This window comes from Myotis davidii, unplaced genomic scaffold (genome assembly GCF_000327345.1).
Source record: "Myotis davidii unplaced genomic scaffold, ASM32734v1 scaffold837, whole genome shotgun sequence".
Taxonomy (NCBI): Eukaryota; Metazoa; Chordata; class Mammalia; order Chiroptera; family Vespertilionidae; genus Myotis; species Myotis davidii.
The window spans coordinates 549,454-567,100 of record NW_006291728.1 but is presented as its reverse complement, the minus strand read 5'-3'; the positions used below and the strand labels follow the sequence as shown (position 1 = coordinate 567,100).

General features: G+C 37.9%; 1 long non-coding RNA gene across 1 annotated transcript in view; it reads left to right on the top strand.

The window, feature by feature from the left end:
* The first annotated feature begins 14,959 nt into the window (after nucleotides 1-14,959).
* The window catches only part of LOC107183298, an 18,579-nt gene continuing 15,891 nt past the window's right edge, over nucleotides 14,960-17,647 (top strand). The window contains exon 1 of the long non-coding RNA XR_001514081.1: nucleotides 14,960-15,043. This is a non-coding gene — a long non-coding RNA (uncharacterized LOC107183298). The remainder of the gene's footprint in view (nucleotides 15,044-17,647) is intronic.

Here is a 17,647-nt window from a genome sequence, read left to right as displayed (position 1 = left end):
GCAACAAAAAACAACCTTCGTTGTCCATAAGAAAAGATGAAATAATGCCATATGGGACAACATGATGGATCTTGAGAATATCATGCAAAGCAAAATAAATCAGAAAATGGTCAAGAACCATATGATTTCATTCATATGTGAGATATAAATCTAAGCAACAAATGAATAAAGAAGACAAATAAACAAAAACTTATGGACAAAGACAACAGTATGGTGGTTACAGAGGGAAAGGGGGTGAGGGGGAGGTAGTAAAGGGGGTCAAATATTTGGTGATGGAAGATTTGACTTTGTGTGGTAGGCAAGCAATACAATATACAAATGATGTATTACAGAATTGTAATCCTGAAGTCTATATAACTTTATTAACCAATGTCACCCCAATTAAATAAATAAATAAATAAATAAATAGAAATAAGTCCACATAAAAACTTGTACACAAATGCTCATACTGGCATTATTCCTTATAGCCAAAGAGTGGGGGAAAAAATCAAATGTTCATCAGCATTTGAATAAATTGAAATTGTGATAAAAGAATAAGTAATGAAGTAATGATACATGCTGCAACATAGATGAGCCTGAAAAACATTAAGGTAGGTGAAAAAAGCCAGATGCAAGAGGCCACATATGTATCATTCCATTTATATCAAATTTTCAGAATAGGCTAATCTATAGAGACAGAAAATGGTTGCTTAGAATTGAGAGGGGAGGGAAAAGAGAATGGGATTGACTGTGTATGGGTATGGGGTTTCTATTTGCAGTGATAAAATTGTCCTAAAATTAAATTGTGGTGATAGTTTTTACAACTCTTAAAAAATAATAAAACAAAAACAGCAACAACTATTGAGTTGTATATTTAAAATGAGTGAATTTTATGTTTTGCAAAGTATACCTTTATAAAGCTGTAAAAGAAAAAAATACCCAGCTTTTTGAGATGTCTCTGAGCCTGCACGGTGCAGGCCCACCTGGCCCTCAACAAAGAAAATCTGAACCCCGGTGCTGTGTTTTATGCCTAGTGGAATAGATCGCTTTATTTCAGAGGCCCCAGACCACAGTGGTGTCCTTGGAGCAGAGTTTTCCTATTCAACTCGTGTTTACTATACATCAGAGACCTGTTGCTTTGGGTGAGTGGTGTGGAGGGAGATGGGCCCTGGGCCACTTGAGTCATCATATACCTGCACAAGATCATCTCAGCCCAGCTCTGTGGAGAGAAGGAGGAAGAGGGAACGTGTTGACTAATGCTCAGCTAACAAAACAAAGCTTGTGTGTCCTTTGATGAGATCATCCTCAGCCGGCTGCCCTTAATATGGTTCCCTCTGAAGCTGTCTCTAGCTTAGGGTCCTCTGTGCACAGGCCTCTCTGTGGGGGTGACGATGGCAGGAGCATGATCTCCTCCCAAATCCATATTCAGTGGCAGCAGCTTAAAATCAGCCACAGTCGGAGTATTCACACCATGGAAATTGCCAAATGCAGCAAATCAAGCTTCTGTTTTGAGAGACTTGGTTGTTAAATGTTTAATGTGAACACATGCATGTGACAATCAACAAGGGCTAATCATGTGTCTCATGTGTATCCATGTGTTGGCAATCAATGTGCCATTGGCTCCTGTATTTGGGGGTGGGGGTGGGGTCTCTCCAACTTTGTTGCTGTTAGACTGTACATAGAAAGTCTTGAAGAAGTGAATCTAGGAAGGCCACTGGCCCATGGCATCTTTAAGGTTCTGGATCTGAAGATGAGAGATCATGGCATTGCCTGGCCGATGTGGCTCAGTGGTGGAGTGTCAATCTATGAAACAGGAGGTCACAATTCGATTCCCAGTCAGGGCACATGCAAGGGTTGCAGGCTGGATCCCCAGTGAGGGCTATGCAGGAGACCGCTGATCAATGATTCTCTCATCATTGAGGTCTCTCCCTCTCCCTTCCTCTCTGAAATCAATAAAAATACATATTTTTAAAAAGATCATGGCATTGACTAGCAGCTGGCACCTTAGGGTAATGAAGACATATTGGACATAGTGCAGGACTCTGAGCAGCAGCAACAGCTTGATGTAAAACCCCTGTATTGACCTACTCTTTCCAAACCAAAGCAACTAGAGAAACATTCATTCGATATACTGAATTTCCCAAATGCCTTTGATAGCCTTATATAGAAGCTCAGTTGCAGTTTCACTGAAAGCGACATGGGAATGCCACTGATTGGTGGCTTTAGAACCGGGATGTTCTTCTTTGTTAGGACTGAGCACAAGGAATGAGTCTGCATAGCAGAAATATTGATGGAAGTGAAAAAAGAACACACTAAATTGGCAGGTTCTGACTTTCGGAAACCCAGGCCATAGCAAAGGCAAAAGTCTCCATCTGGTAGATGCACAGGATCATTAACAAATGAGGTGTTGATAGCCATGGAACAACAGGTGAAAAAGCCTTCAAATTCCCTTGACTATTCATAGTACTAAGGTATCTCCTCCTCGAGATGTGGTAGGGCTATTGATGGTTTTCATGCTGTTATTTACATTTTTTCTTTATTTTACAAAATTTCCAAAATGAATATGTACCCATTTTATAATCTATTTAAAGTCATCAAAATGAGAGTTTTTTAGAAATTGTAAACCATAAAAGAGGACATGATAAATCAAGGGAGTAGCATAAAGCAAACAGGTTTAAGCAGAGATTAGAAAGTCTTGCAGACAAGTTAGGATTTAGTAGCAATAGGGAGCTATTATGCTCTCTTCAGTAGTATAGGGAAACATTTGTGCTTCAATGGAAAACTATGCATTGTTTAGGCACATCATTCCACTTTATCTGGTTCTAGCCTTTCATTGCTTTTGAAGTATTTTTTAATAAGTTATAAGATACTGATGAAAATTATTTTTGTCTATGAACATGCAAATGATTTCTATCATGAGGAGGAAGGACCTGCAGACACACAAATTCAGTTTGCCTTCATTTGCAAGTCTATTTCAATATTCCGGCTCTATAAATATGTCTGTTGTTGGGACCAGCTGTAAAAGCTGCCAAGTTCCCACATTAATAATGAGTTAAATGAAATCATGAACACATGGTCATTTTATAAAGGTGTGAGAGTTAAGATTTTATCTTTTTCATGAAAATTATCCTTTAACAGTAGGCAAGTGTATAACGAGAGCATTGTTTTTAATGCAGATGTAGCACACAAACATCCCCAATGTGTGCCTGCCTGCTGATTCAAAGAGAAGGGAAGACATACTGTGTACTTAAAGAAAAGGCCAGCCCTGGACAGTGTGTCTCAGTTGGTTGAGTGTGATCCTATGCACCAAGAGGTCGGCAGTTCGATTCCCAGTCAGGACACAGGCCTGGGTTGTGGGCTCAGTCCCCAGGAAGTGTGGTGCAGGAGGCAGCTGATCAATGTTTCTCTCTCATCGATGTTTCTCTCTCTCTCTCTCTCTCTCTCTCTCTCTCAACCTTCCTTCCCCTCTCTCTCAAATCAATAAAAACATTTTTTTTTAAAAAAAAAGAGAAGGCAAGAAAGATAAAATAATCTAAGTGGTTATGGGGTAAAAATAAACTGAAATTGCCTGAGAACAATAGCAATTTGTTTCATCAGCTGTCTGGTTGTGACCTTTCTGCTATTGCGCTAAACAATGTTTTTTCTTCTTCTTTATTTTCATTGCTAACCTGCATAAGGTACAAATAGATCTCCTGCCAGACAAGAATGCTATCTTCCTTTCTTGCATGGGACCTGTTATGTTTTTCCATGATAATTTCCAAAAGTTAATGGATCAACTTTCAATTATCTGTGCTGACCCAGGCAGTATCAGCACATATGAGTGTTGATAAGCAGCCCACGTCTTCCTCTCCTTTTTTTTTTTTTTTAATATATTTTATTGATTTTTTACAGAGAGGAAGGGAGAGGGATAGAGAGTTAGAATCATCGATGAGAGAGAAACATCGATTACCTGCCTCCTGCACATCTCCCACTGGGGATGTGCCCGCAACCCAGGTACATGCCCTTGACCGGAATCGAACCTGGGACCTTTCTATCCGCAGGCCGACGCTCTATCCATTGAGCCAAACCGGTTTCGGCCTTCCTCTCCTTTACCGCAGTATCTGGAGAGGGGATCTAGAAAGTAGCCACCAGTGAGCTCTCAAATGTCCGTCCAATCACTTTCAAGTCTACCTCCGACTCTGTGAAGAAAGTTAGGTTTCCAGGGTTCCACTCTCCACGTTCTGATTTTGGAGTGGGGCCCAAAAGTCTGTACTATGAACGAGCTTCTGAGTTATTCTCCTCCCAAGTCCAGGTTGGGGACACTACAGGCAACCTAGTCCATTTAAATTGATCTTACTTTTGTGACTACTGTTAAAAAAATGATTAAACAAGACAATTTGGGTGATAAACAAAAGTTATTAACATTTTGTGAAGTGGACAGTCTCCTGTTGGAGAACTGAAAAATGGGACAGAAGGCAGGAAGCTTTTATAGGATAAAGAATAAAGAATAAGGAAAAGACAAGACAATATCTAATTGGCTGGGGCCACACAGTTGCCCCTGTTTGGGGTGAGAAAGCCAGAGTTGATTTGGCGTTTGGGGATCGGTTTCCCAGATATGCTGCATTTCCGATGTAACAACCAACCCAGGCAGGGGATGCTCCATGTTGGGCCTAGAAATGTATTTCAACACTACCCTCTAAATCAGCGGTTCTCAACCTGTGGGTCGCGACCCCTGAAAATACATCCTGCATATTAGATATTTACATTACGATTCATAACAGTAGCAAAATTACAGCTATGAAGTAGCAACGAAAATCATTTTATGGTTGGGGGTCACCACAACATGAGGAACTGTATTAAAGGGTCGCGGCATTAGGAAGGTTGGACCCTTTAAAAATGCTTAATTTTTTTTTTCCAGCCTGAGACAAGATAATGTTAGAAGGGAAAACACATGTGATTCTAACTTGTTTACAAAGAAGGAAAGAAAGCAAGGTTTTCCAACTAGCTTATTACTAGTCCACAAGGTAGAGGAAAGCTTAGGAAAAAATCTGTCCCCTATTCTTCACATCCCCAGTTGATTTGCTTCCTCAGTAATTGGCTGGGACAAAGGAGGCTTTAAGCCTTTAGCAGAACAAGCAACGAAATGCGAACTTTGTGAAGGAAAAGAAGAGAGGCATGAAAAGCAGCAGGGAAGGCCCATGCTGCGAGTGAGGTGGGTGGGAAAGGGGACCGTAAGATCAGCTAAGTGATGAGTGGGAGGCAACTCCCAGGGAACATGAAAAATCAAGGTCTTTACTTATGACTCCATAGGAGATGAGAAATGTTTAAGACATGTTTGAAACAAAGCGGTCTTTTATAATCTCACAAAATGCATTCTTGGGAGGTTATTCAGAACATACTGTTTTGAGTTACCTAATCTTTAAATGTATTTTGACGGTGGGAGTTTGATTTTCTAAAAAGAACTAAATTATAATCTACTCCATAGTGTGGTTATTTTCTTTTCATTTCTGATCTGTCTTACTGGAAGTCTTGCGGTGGACTACATGCCAGTCTGGATGTGAAGAGCTTGACTCTTCACAAAAGTTTACCTGTCAAAATCGTAACAACACATGCTACTTCTTTCCATTCAGATGTGGTGCCATGTCGATTTATAAACTATAGAGTGAAAAATACTCATCTTGTCAGAATCACTGACCTCGCCAAGGAAAGATGACCATAGCACGCAAGTGCAAGACCAACTACTAGCTGGAAGCTTGGAAAACAAGACAAAGAATAACCACGCTGAAAATGTAATCGTTGTCAGGAACACTGAAATGTCTGGTAAACACTTGAACCAGGAAAGTGACATTTTGTCTGTAGTCCTACCCATCAGAGGTCATCAATGCATTGCATTAAAAGAAGAAAAATGATATGAGCTTTGTCATTTCATAGCTAGGTGTTTACTACAAATAGAAGAGTCCTTTAAATATTTATATGTATGTATATATTTTTATATATAGCACTGTATATCAATATATCAATATCTATAACAAGATTGATAAATAGAAATAGAATATTTTGACTTCTTTTTAATGCCTGCAAATTCTTCCAGAGCCCCAAGGCCTGGTGCATTCCTGAGTCTCCAGGGTTCTCAGGTTTTCTTAAGATTTAGGTTGATTGATCTGAAGAAAAAGAGTCAGCAGTAGCAAAAAAACCCAAATTTTCCAAGCAGCTTCTCTTTTGCCAGATATATCAGGCACTCTGACTCTACTAACATAGCTGTGCATGTTCAATTGTATTTTAAAACTACATGATACAGAGTGACCTAAATGTTAACAAGGTCAGTTCTATTCCCAGGTATGTGAATAACTCTGTGATGCAGTTGATGAAACTGTTAACAACAGTAATGACTAAAATGGAGTAAGCCTTTGATATGTGTGGATAATACTGTGCCAAATGATTCTCATGTATTATTTAAACCTCACAACACACAAATGAAATAGAAATTGTTACTACCCCTTTTTTATATAGAGAGAAACAGGCACAGAACAGTTAGAGCCCACCCTTCTATGTTTCAGCTTACTGATCTATGGTAGGAGGAAAGAAGGGGTACCAGTTCTGTCTGTGAACTGAAGTTCTTCTGAGCTATGAACACTGAGTACTCTCTGAGGTTCTGTACTTTTTAATATAACATATGATTCCAATAATACATTTCCTGTCTCCTATTAAATTCACCCTACGAAAAGATCACCAGCCAAAATTTATTGCTTGACTTGGAATTTATCTGTTCTATTTGCACACTCTTCAGAAATTGCATGGTTGGTCATGTAGTCTTTGAGGCGTGCCTCTAAAGAGATGAGGCTGATTTTCATTTGTGGACAATGAAAACCCCGCTTTTCATTTCATAGTCATACCTATAAGGCAGAAGCATGAAATTAGTATCCATATGATAAAGGTTAGCATAGAGAAGGAGACAAGACCTTTTGAATTTTCAGCCGAATGGCTCCCGATGATACCTATAACAACAAGTAAACGAATGTTACAGAAAGGTGCTTCTCTGTTAGAGCCTAAAACCTTAGGGTTCTGGCTCTAAGGACAGGCTTCTTGTAATTAAACCAATGTTTCCCAGCATTGCTTGTGATTAGAATCACTGCAGTGCTGTTGAAAAGAGCATTCCAAGGTAATGGAAGTGTTTTATAATCTGTGCTATGCAATATGGTAGCCACTAGCCACATGTGGTTATTAAGCATTTGAAATGTGACCAGTGCCACAGCGCGACTGATTTAATTTAAATTAATTTAAATATCCCAAAGTGGCTAGTGACTACTATATCAGGCCGTGCAGAATGTTTGTTAAAAATACACATCCCTGCCCTGACTGGTTTGGCTCAGTGGATAGAGCGTCAGCCTGCAGACTCAAGGGTCCCAGGTTCGATTCCGGTCAAGGGCATGTGCCTCGGTTGCGGGCACATCCCCAGTGGGGGATGTGCAGGAGGCAGCTAATCGATGTTTCTCTCTCATCGATGTTTCTAACTCTCTATCCCTCTCCCTTCCTCTCTGTAAAAAATCAATAAAATATATTTTTTTAAAAATACACATCCCTGGGCCCTGTACTAGGCCTACAGAATCAGGATCACCAGTGCAGTGTCATTTGTACCTGTATTACTAACATATTAGTCAATGCTAACTGAACGCCCAGTTTAGTGTATTTCAAATTGCTGCCATACTTCAAGACCATAACTCTAGTCTACTTCTGTTTCTAAGCATAACACTACACATAGATTATATTATTTGTACACAGCATTCCCTTTAATTATAGAAAAATGAGTGGTATTGTTACCAAGAGCTAGAAGTACACTTCCTACATAGGGCTAGAACTGGTACATAGCTTTAAGAAAGTGTCGCATATAAAAATTTGCATTTAAAAAAAGATAAACTAGGGAGTGATTATTCATTTCACAAAAGAATTCACCAAAGGGCTACTTTAAATAACTAGCTCTCCTAAAATGAATTCTAAATAAGATTCAATTAACAAAAATTCAATTTGCACACAACTCTTCAAGAACACATCTGTTTCCTCAAACCAGCTACACCTGTGAATCATTTGCAAAACCTCTGGAGACTGCAAGAGGTTTCTCCATAAAAGCTATGATGCTTGGTGCTAAAAGCACCCTATTCCACAGTATCGTGAGCTAACTTTCACTGTTTAAGTAGAGAATCTATGCCTCTAGTGAATTATCTTTTCTCAGGTTATAAGTGCTGGTTACAATATTTAGCTTAATCCATAGCACAACGCAATTGGAACCAACCAAAGATTCCACTTGAGAGTGCTTTAAAAATAAAAACAAAAGTAATGCCTAGACTTCCAGTTTCCAGTCCAGCAGATAAGGAGCTTAAAATTACCAGTCCATCTTAGTAGCACGTGATAAGGTAAATAAAATGAAAAATTGACTCTTGCCCTGGCCACTGTGGCTCAGTTGGATGAGCATTGTCCCATGCACCAAAAGGTCAAAAGTTTAATTCCCAGTCGGGGCACATGCCGAAGTGGCAAGCTAGATCCCCAGTGGGGGAGATGGAGGAGACAGCCAATCAATATTGCACTCTCCCATCAATGTTTCTCTCCCTTCTTCTCTCTAAAAATCAATAAACTACTTTTTTAATTGATTCTTCTGCAATCAGTAAGGAAAGTGACGTCAAAATGCAAACCCCTGCCCCCCAAATTAGAGAGACAGAGAGGCAGATACAGAGAATCACAACTTACCAGGACAGAAAACCACCAGCAGAAACCTCCACAGCAACAGGTACTTGGGTAGAAAATCCTGAACTGCAATCAATGCATTGCTATAGGCTCAGTGAGGACAACTCTGAAAGTTACCGTCTCCAAAGGGACCCAGTCAGAGGGGCCCCCATGTTTTGTGAGTTTTACCTCCAGGACCTATCCCAGGTTCTCACAGTGAATATTGGAGAAAAATCTCCTCAGGCTTTCTGCAGGGGAAGGGAAAACTATTTTGAAATACACCAGAGCGTTCTGTTCTTTAAGGCTTATGCTCAGAAAAATTCTCTCTCAGCAGAGAATAATCTACTGGGGTTTTAATAGAGCCTAATGTAACTGAAAAAAAACAGAACATCCTTTAGAAAACTAGAAAAAGAGGAGCAAATTAAACCCAAAGTACAAAAAATGAAAAAATAAGAACAAGAGCAGAAATCAATAAAAGTGAGAACAGAAAATTAACAGAGACTATCAAGAAAACCAAAAGCTGATAATTCTTTGGAAAAACTCAATAAAGTCAATAAGCTTCTAGCCAGGCTAACCAAGAGAAAATTAGAAAAGATGTAAATTACTAATATTATAAATGACATCACTACAGATCCCACAGATATTGAAAGAATAATCTATATATATAAAAGGCTAGGCAACCGAATGACCGGTTGACTGGTCACTGTTATGCACACTGACCACCAGGGGGCAGTTGCTCAACACAGGAGCTGCCTCCTGGTGGTCAGTGTGCTCCCACAATGGGAGTGCTGCTCAGCTGACCAATGGACGCCAGATGCAGGGCTCACGGCTGGCGAGCCCCCTGTGGCATGAACCACTCCCTCTCAGGACTGATTAGGCACGAGCCCACGGCCGGCCCAGTGGGGCGTGGATGAACAGGAGCAGCAGGCAGGAGTGGCAGGCAGCATTGGACTGCCAGTTTTGGCCTGATCCCTACAGGCCACACTGAGGGACCCCACCAGTGCATGCAAGAATCCATGCACTGGGCCTCTAGTAAAAGAATATTATAAACAACCTTTATGCCCACAAATTTGATAACCTAGATGAAATGGACCAATTCTTTGAAAGATACAGTCTGCCAAAACTCATAAGTAATAGGCAATCTGAATCAGCCTTTAACTTATTAAATATATGGAATCAATAATTAATAAACTTTCAAAACAGGAAGTACCAGGCCTGGATAGGTTTACTAGAGAATTCACCAAACATTTAAGAAATAAATTATAACAATTTTCTACAATATCTTCCAGATGATAGAAGCAGAAGGAATACTGCTGAAGTCATTCCATGAGGCCAGAATCATCCTAATGCCAGAACCAAATACATTATAAGAAATACAAACCAATATCTTTCATGACATAGATGTAAAAATCCTCATCAAAATATTAGTAAATGAAATATAACAATGTATAAAAATAATTATTTATCATGACCAAGTGGGTTAATCTGAGGTTTACAAATCCAATTCAACATTCAAAAGTCAATTAATGTAATTCAACATATTAACAGGTTAAAGAAGACCATTACACAATCATATCAGTAGATATAAGAAAAGCATTTGATAAAATTCAACACTCGTTTATAATAAAAACTCTCAGTAAACTAGGAATAGAGAGCAACTTCCTCAATTTAATAAAAGACATCTCTAAAATCTGGTATCAGCACACATGATGGTGAAGAACTTGAAACTTTCTTACTAAGATCAAGAACAAGGCAAGGATGCTCCCTTTTACCACCCCTTGTCAACATCATATTGGAAGTCCTAGTTAATGTAATAAGACAAGAAAATCAAATCAAAATGTATACAGATTAGGAAGGAAGAAATAAAACTGTATTCACAGATGACAGGCTCTTGTAGTTGAAAATCTGAGAGAATCAACAACACAAAATACTGGAGAAAAAGTCAATTGTTTTCCTGTATACCAGATGAGCAAGTGGAATTTGAAATTAAAAACACATTACCATTTATTTAACAAACCAAAAAAATGAAATACTTAGGTATAAATCTAATAAAATATGTAGAAGATTTATATGAGAAAAACCACAAATGCTAATAAAAGACATAAAAAAAAAGATAAAGACATGGAGACATAATCCATGTTCATGAATAGGAAGACTCAATTTTATAAAGATGTTAGTCCTTTCCAACTTGATTCAGATTCAGTGCAACCCCAATCAAATTCCCAACATGTTATTACAAATTAATTACAAAGCTATATGGAGAAGCAAAAGGCCCAGAATAGTCAACTCAATATTGAAGAAGAAAAAGTTGGGAGGACTGACACTACCCAAGCTCAAGCCTTACTACAACGCTATAGTCATCAAGACAGTGGGATATTAGTGAAAGGATATATAAATAGATCAGTAGAATGGAATAGAGTCCAGAAATAAACCCACACAAAATACAATCAACTGATCTCTGACAAAGGAGCAAAGACAATACAATGAAACAAAAAATCTTTGCAATAAATGGTGCTGAAAAAACTGGTCATTCACATGAAAAAAATGAATCTGGACACAGACCATGCACCTTTCACAAAAATCAATTCAAGATGCAGCATCAATGTAAATGTTAAAAAGCAAAATTATGAAATTCCTAAAAAATAATATAGGAGAAAACTTAGATGACCTTGGGTATAGCATTGACTTTTTGGATATAATATCTATGGTGTGACCCATTAAAAAATAGATAAGTTGGACTTCATTAAAATTAAAATATTCTAATCTATAAAAAATAATGTCAAGAGAATGATAAGACAAGCCACAGACTGGGAGAAAATATTTGCAGAAGATACACATCTGTAAAAGACTTGTATCTAAAATTTGAAGGATGATTTGTAAAACTCAACAATAGGAGAATGAACAACCCAATTTTAAAAATGGGCAAAAGGGCTGAACAGACATGTCACCAAAAAGATATACAGATAGCACAGAATGGCAAATTAAGACAACAGTGAGATACCACTACATATCTGTTAGAATGGCCAAAATCCAAAGCATTCACAATAGCAAATGCTGATGAGAATGTGGAGTAGTAGAACTTTCATTCATTGTTAGTGGGGATGCAAAATAATACTGCCACTTTAGAAGATAATATATATATTCTTACCAATATATATATTCTTACCAATCACACTTCTTGGTATTTATCCAAATGAACTGAAAACTTATGTATATTCCAAAACCTGCATGCAGATGTTTATAGCAGCTTTATTCATTATTGCCAAAACCAAAACTTGGAAACAACTAATATGTCCTTTATTAGGTGAATGGGTAAAAAACAAAACTGTAGTACATTTAGACATCGAAATATCAGAGCTAAAAAAAAATGCTAAGAAGCCATGAAAAGACATAGAGGGAATTTAAATGCATACTGAATGAAAGAAGCCAATCTTTCTCTGAAAAGGCTACATACTGTATGATTCCAACTGCATGACATTCTGAAAAAGACAAAACTAAGGAGATAGTAAAAAAATTCAGTGGTTGTCTGGGCTTAGAGAGGAGGGAGGTATGAACAGGCAGAGCACAGAGAATGTTCAGGGCAATAAAACTATTCTGTATAATACTATAGTGGTAGATACATGTCATTATACATTTGTATATAGACTGTACATCAAGAGTGAACCTTACTGCAAACTATGGGCTGTGAGTGATAATGATGTGTCTATGTAGGTTCATCAATTGTAACAAATGTACCACATGCTGTTAGTGGAGGAGGTTGTGTGCATGGGGACAGGGGGCGTATGGAAACTCTGTACCTTCTGCTCAGTTTTGCTGTAAATCTAAAACTGATCTAAAAAATAAAGTTTATTTTTTAAAAAGTTATATTCAAGTGTGAAGTAATATTAGATTGACACGATATTACTTTGCCCAAAATTATCACATTTATGCCTATTGTTCTGCATAATTTTTCACAATTAAAATTTCTCTATTAAAATTTCAATTTCCTGGTTGAGACAAAAAAAAATGTATGCCCATCCCACTTCCACTTATCATGGAGTCTTTTTTTTTTTTGACATGATCTCATCTATGTTAAAAGTCTTTCCCAAATATCTCATTTAAAAATTTAAAAATTTAGATCCCTCCCTTAGAGATTTTGATTCAGTAATTTCAAGGTAAAGCCTGGAAATCTATACTTTTAAAAGCATCCTTGTGGGTTTGTATGATCACAGGACATTAAACCAAAGAGTTGATTTATGCAACTGAATTTCATGCAAAACTTTAATTATGTATTTGGATTAAGATGGGCTCTGGTCATGGAAGTTTCTTGCTGTAGTCCATCAACAACCATAAGTCATTCTGACAAATTCACATTTTTTCTTGGTAATAATACGTTTGGGAATGGTTCCCATAAAATTGAGTACGTGCTAGGACCTGGGGACATGCCATTACTTTAGCAAAGATAACACAAATTAAGTCTAAAAATAACAGTCCAAATATGTATACTATTTTCTTTTCCCATTATTGCAAAGATGTAAGCTGCATTTTCTGAGGTTTGCTGACTGTCCTAAGAATAGTGATGAAATGAAATATCAAGTTGTAAATGGGGGTGAACAATCTAAGTTACTGGCTAATCATCAGATTTTGAAGACTGTCATCACAATTGCAACTCACAAGTATTGTTTTCTTAAAAAAAATATAGTTAGCTATGTTTTTGTTTGGGGAATAAAGGACTATAGACATTATGTCTCAGAAAACCAATTTTATCAATTCCTTCAGGCCTCTGACAAGACCTTTGTACGTTACTGTATTATGTTACCACCCAACACAAATGCAAAGCAAGGCAAAACCTTCGGAATACAAACCCTTGCATGGATTTGTTTATAAAAGCCTTTGTCTGGAGGTGTCTGTATAAAGACATCGCTTACTCATGTCTATTTCTGTGGGTGGCCAAGCTGAAACAAAGATCACATTGCAAACATGCTATACTGGCTATGACATGCTGAGAATTGTGCAAAATTTCATCATGTTCAAGCTTTTAAGTTAATACAAAAATGCAAAGAGTATAGATCAAAGCTTTTCATTCTGTTTCAAATTATATCTTTCTTTCCAAAACTGTTATTTTGACACATTTGGTGCTGTTCCCTGCCCAGTAGAAAAATAGAAAATATTTTCCAAAAGTTCTACATAATTGTGCTCGGTTATACAATTTGAATTCAGAAGCTAGATAAACCTGGTTAGTAACAGATGCTGCTGCAGTGGTTGGAATTTGGCCAATGCAAAGCAACCTTGAACACGTTTGCATGACCAAGCGAGAACTCTATAAAAATCCTGTGCACCTTTTCTATCTAATTACTCTATTATGTTTCAAGTAATCACAATGCTGTGTATTTTCTTTTGAGTGGAAGAGAAAATTGAATATGCCTTGTTAGAATAAAGAAAGGAAACTAACAACTACCTCACTAGGATAAAAACAACTGTTGAAGTGTGAACAATCTTTTCTCTATAAATGTTCAACAATTTTTTCTATCTTTCTTATAAGTAAACAAGTTTTTTGTGTTCTCTATAAATTACCAAAATACAATTTTATTCCCCAGTTGGATAGGAAAGTGCATATTCCTGAAAGGGAAGATAAAAAAAAAATAGTAAAAACTAATATTACTTAATAGAGTACAACTGCAATAGTGTGTGTGTGTGTACGCATGTGTGTGTATACGCACATGTGTGTAGGGGAACTGAGGGGAATATTAGCCACTAATTCATTTCTAAATATTATATCATATTTTGCCTTGGCCAGTATTTCACAGTGGTTAGAGTGTCTGCCCACACACTGAAGGGTCATGGGTTTGATTCCCGGCCCTGCCCAGTCATGTGTCTCGCATACATTGATGCTTCTCTCTTTCTCTCTCTCCCTCTCTCTCTCACCATTCCTCCCACTCTTCCACTCTCTCAAAAAATTATGGAAAAAAAATATCCTCGAATGAGGATGAGCAAAAAAATAAATAGTATACTGGATTTAATTATCTATAAATTTTAAAATTTTAAATCCAATTGCTAATCCAAGAACTGTGAAATGTTAGACTTTATTTTTTCCCCCTAACCATTTAAGCAATTTTATTTTATTTTTTGGTAATAGGAAAAACTCATGATAAAATTTAATTTGGTAATATAGTAGCTTTTTAAAAAATATATACTTTTATAGATTTTAGAGAGGAAAGGAGAGGGAGAGATAGAAACATCAATGATGAGAGAGAATCATTGATGGGCTGCCTCCTGCACGTCCCTACTGGAGTCCATCCCACAACCTGGGCATGTGCCCTTGACTGGAATCAAACCCAGGACCCTTCACTCCACAGGCGGATGCTCTTTCTGCTGAGCCTAACCAGCTGGGGTGATAGTAGCTTTTAATATAGGAAAATATTTTCAACCACCAAATGCAAATATATAACCAGTAATAGAGCATTTAGTGTAGACCTCTGTTTTACAATTTTAAAAAATTTTGTATTTTAAGAATAAATTGGCAATGGAAAATATTAGAAACAAAAGTGTTATTGATATTTGACCAATCTAAAAATGATTTGGGATTGGTGCTAAAAGCCAGACACTGAAAACAGATAAATATGGCCTGCAGTATGATTTGTTTGTTCTATAGTGTTAAACCTGTTAAAATTGATTACAAAGTTTGAAAGTAAAAGACCTTACATAAAAACAAATGTCAAAATCAAAAGATCTGACATAAAAAAATTCTTGATTTTCAGCAATTGAAAAATTAGGAGATCTGTCAACATGGGGCTTGCATTCCTTTAGGGTAACAATTAGCAAGAACTGAGGAGCAGCTGTGTTTCAGACAGGATCTGTTTGTTCCAGCATACCACAGTCCCCACTGCTCCCCATTGTCCCCATGACAATGTAGTTAAGTGCCAGTTCCTGATAGTTGCCTTTTTAGTACTGTTCACACATTCCTGTTACTTGCCTTTTTTTTCTGGAGCCATTTGAGTTTATGATTTGGCATATCAACAGCTTACAAAAGTGTACTAAGATAAACTACTAGGTTTCTTGGCAGTGCTTGCTGTCATGATTGACAGGAAGCTGAATAGGTGGACTCTAGGAGTCTCCATATCTTCGCCATAAAAATCTTTGCTTTTACTTCTTTGAAATATTACAGTTTCTGTTTATCTTTTTAAAATATTTTTATTGATTTTGGAGAGAGGAAAAGAGAGGAACAGAGAGATAGAAACATCCATGAGAGAAAAACATCATTAATGAATTGCTTCCTGGGTGCCCCTAATTGGGATTGAGCCCAAAACCCTGGCATGTGCCCTGACCAAGAATAGAACCATGACCTCCTGGTTAATGGGTGAATGCTCTACCACTGAACAACACTGCTAGAAATTAAGGGGTCCATGGAAAAAACACAGGGCTACAGAGCAGCAGGAAGGTACATTTCCATAGAATAAGGGAACTGGAAACAGCAGAAGGTATGAATTTACAAAATAAAGGGAAGGAAGCCCTCATTCAGAGAGGGAAGAAGAAAGCCCGAAGGGAATGGGAAAGCAATAAGGGAGAAGAAGAGGAGAGCCTCCAGTACCTCACTTGAGGTTCAAGCTCTGGGGTTGCTATAGTAACCAACCTAAGGGGATAGTGACCAATCAGAGTGCATATTGTGGGAAGCCACCTATTGTCTTTACCAGCAGAGAGGTATGGGCAAGGAACCCGGAAGGCTGGTTACCCTTGAAGCCCTGGCAAAGGTCAGAACTATGCATCCACTGTTTAGTCCAGACAATGGTAGCTGAAGCAACTTCCCCACCAAATAGTCATGTAAATCCTTACTGATAAGATAGTCTGCTTGTTACTATGGAGCTTGCCTGCCTAAGGGCTATGGGTGGATCCCAAACTCAATAAAAAGATGGTGAGGCCTGAGCACAAGCGAAGTCCATCCTCTTGGGATGGGCTCTCCCCTAGTCCCCCAATTTCCAAATTATTATCTCTTGTCTAGTCTCTTTCATTTGTGTGTGGCCCCTCTTCCAGATCCTGAACCCTGAACCACGTGGGATGCAGGGGAAACACTACACAGATATCAAGGCACAAAGATCTGCAGCCTTTATAAACCGTAGGAAAACAGACTCAGTGGGACTCCCCTCCCCACGTGGGAATCTGTGCTTGTTTCTCAATAAATTTCCACCTTTCACTATACCACCTTTTGTCTGTGGTTTCATTCTTTGATTCCACCTGGACAAGAGCCCAGGAACCATCCTGCCCGGGGGAACACCACACCTTCCAGTCCAATTTTTCCGTATCAGTATTTTGTAGATGTGGTTAACCTCTACAATTAGTTGACTTTAAGCAAAAGAGATGACCTCACTAAATGTGGGTAGACCTCATCCAATCCATTGAAGGCATTAGGAGCAAAAACTGAAAATTCCTGTAGAAGAAGAAATTCTGCCTCAAGATTGCAGCATTAACTCCTGCCTGAGTCTGCAGTCTATCAGTCTGTCATAAATTTAGGTGTTTCCAGGCCCACATGATATGAGCCAATTTCTTAAAATCTCAATCTCTCTCGCTCTCTCCATATCTTTCACTAGTTCAGTTCTCTGGAGAACCCTGACTGATAGTTATGTTATGTAGAAATAATTTAAAGTAAAAATTATTTTAGATCATTGTTTTAGTAAATATTGTATTATAAATTTTATTTTAAGTAAATTTTATTGCAACATCTTAGATATTGATAAAATATAGGCCTTTATTTTTCCCATTTGAAATGCTATTCAGTTTCAATTATTACCTGTAAAAAAAGTATGATGTGCTAATATATAAATGGCATATAATAGATTGCTGTTTGAGGAACAAATGTACATTAAAATGTAAATTGAAATACAATTATGTATTATTAGAGGCCTGGTGCATGAAATTCGTGCACAGGGGGTAGGGGGGTCCCATCAGCCCAGCCTGCACCCTCTTGCAAGCCTGGTCGCCCCTAACTGCCCCCTCCCGCCAC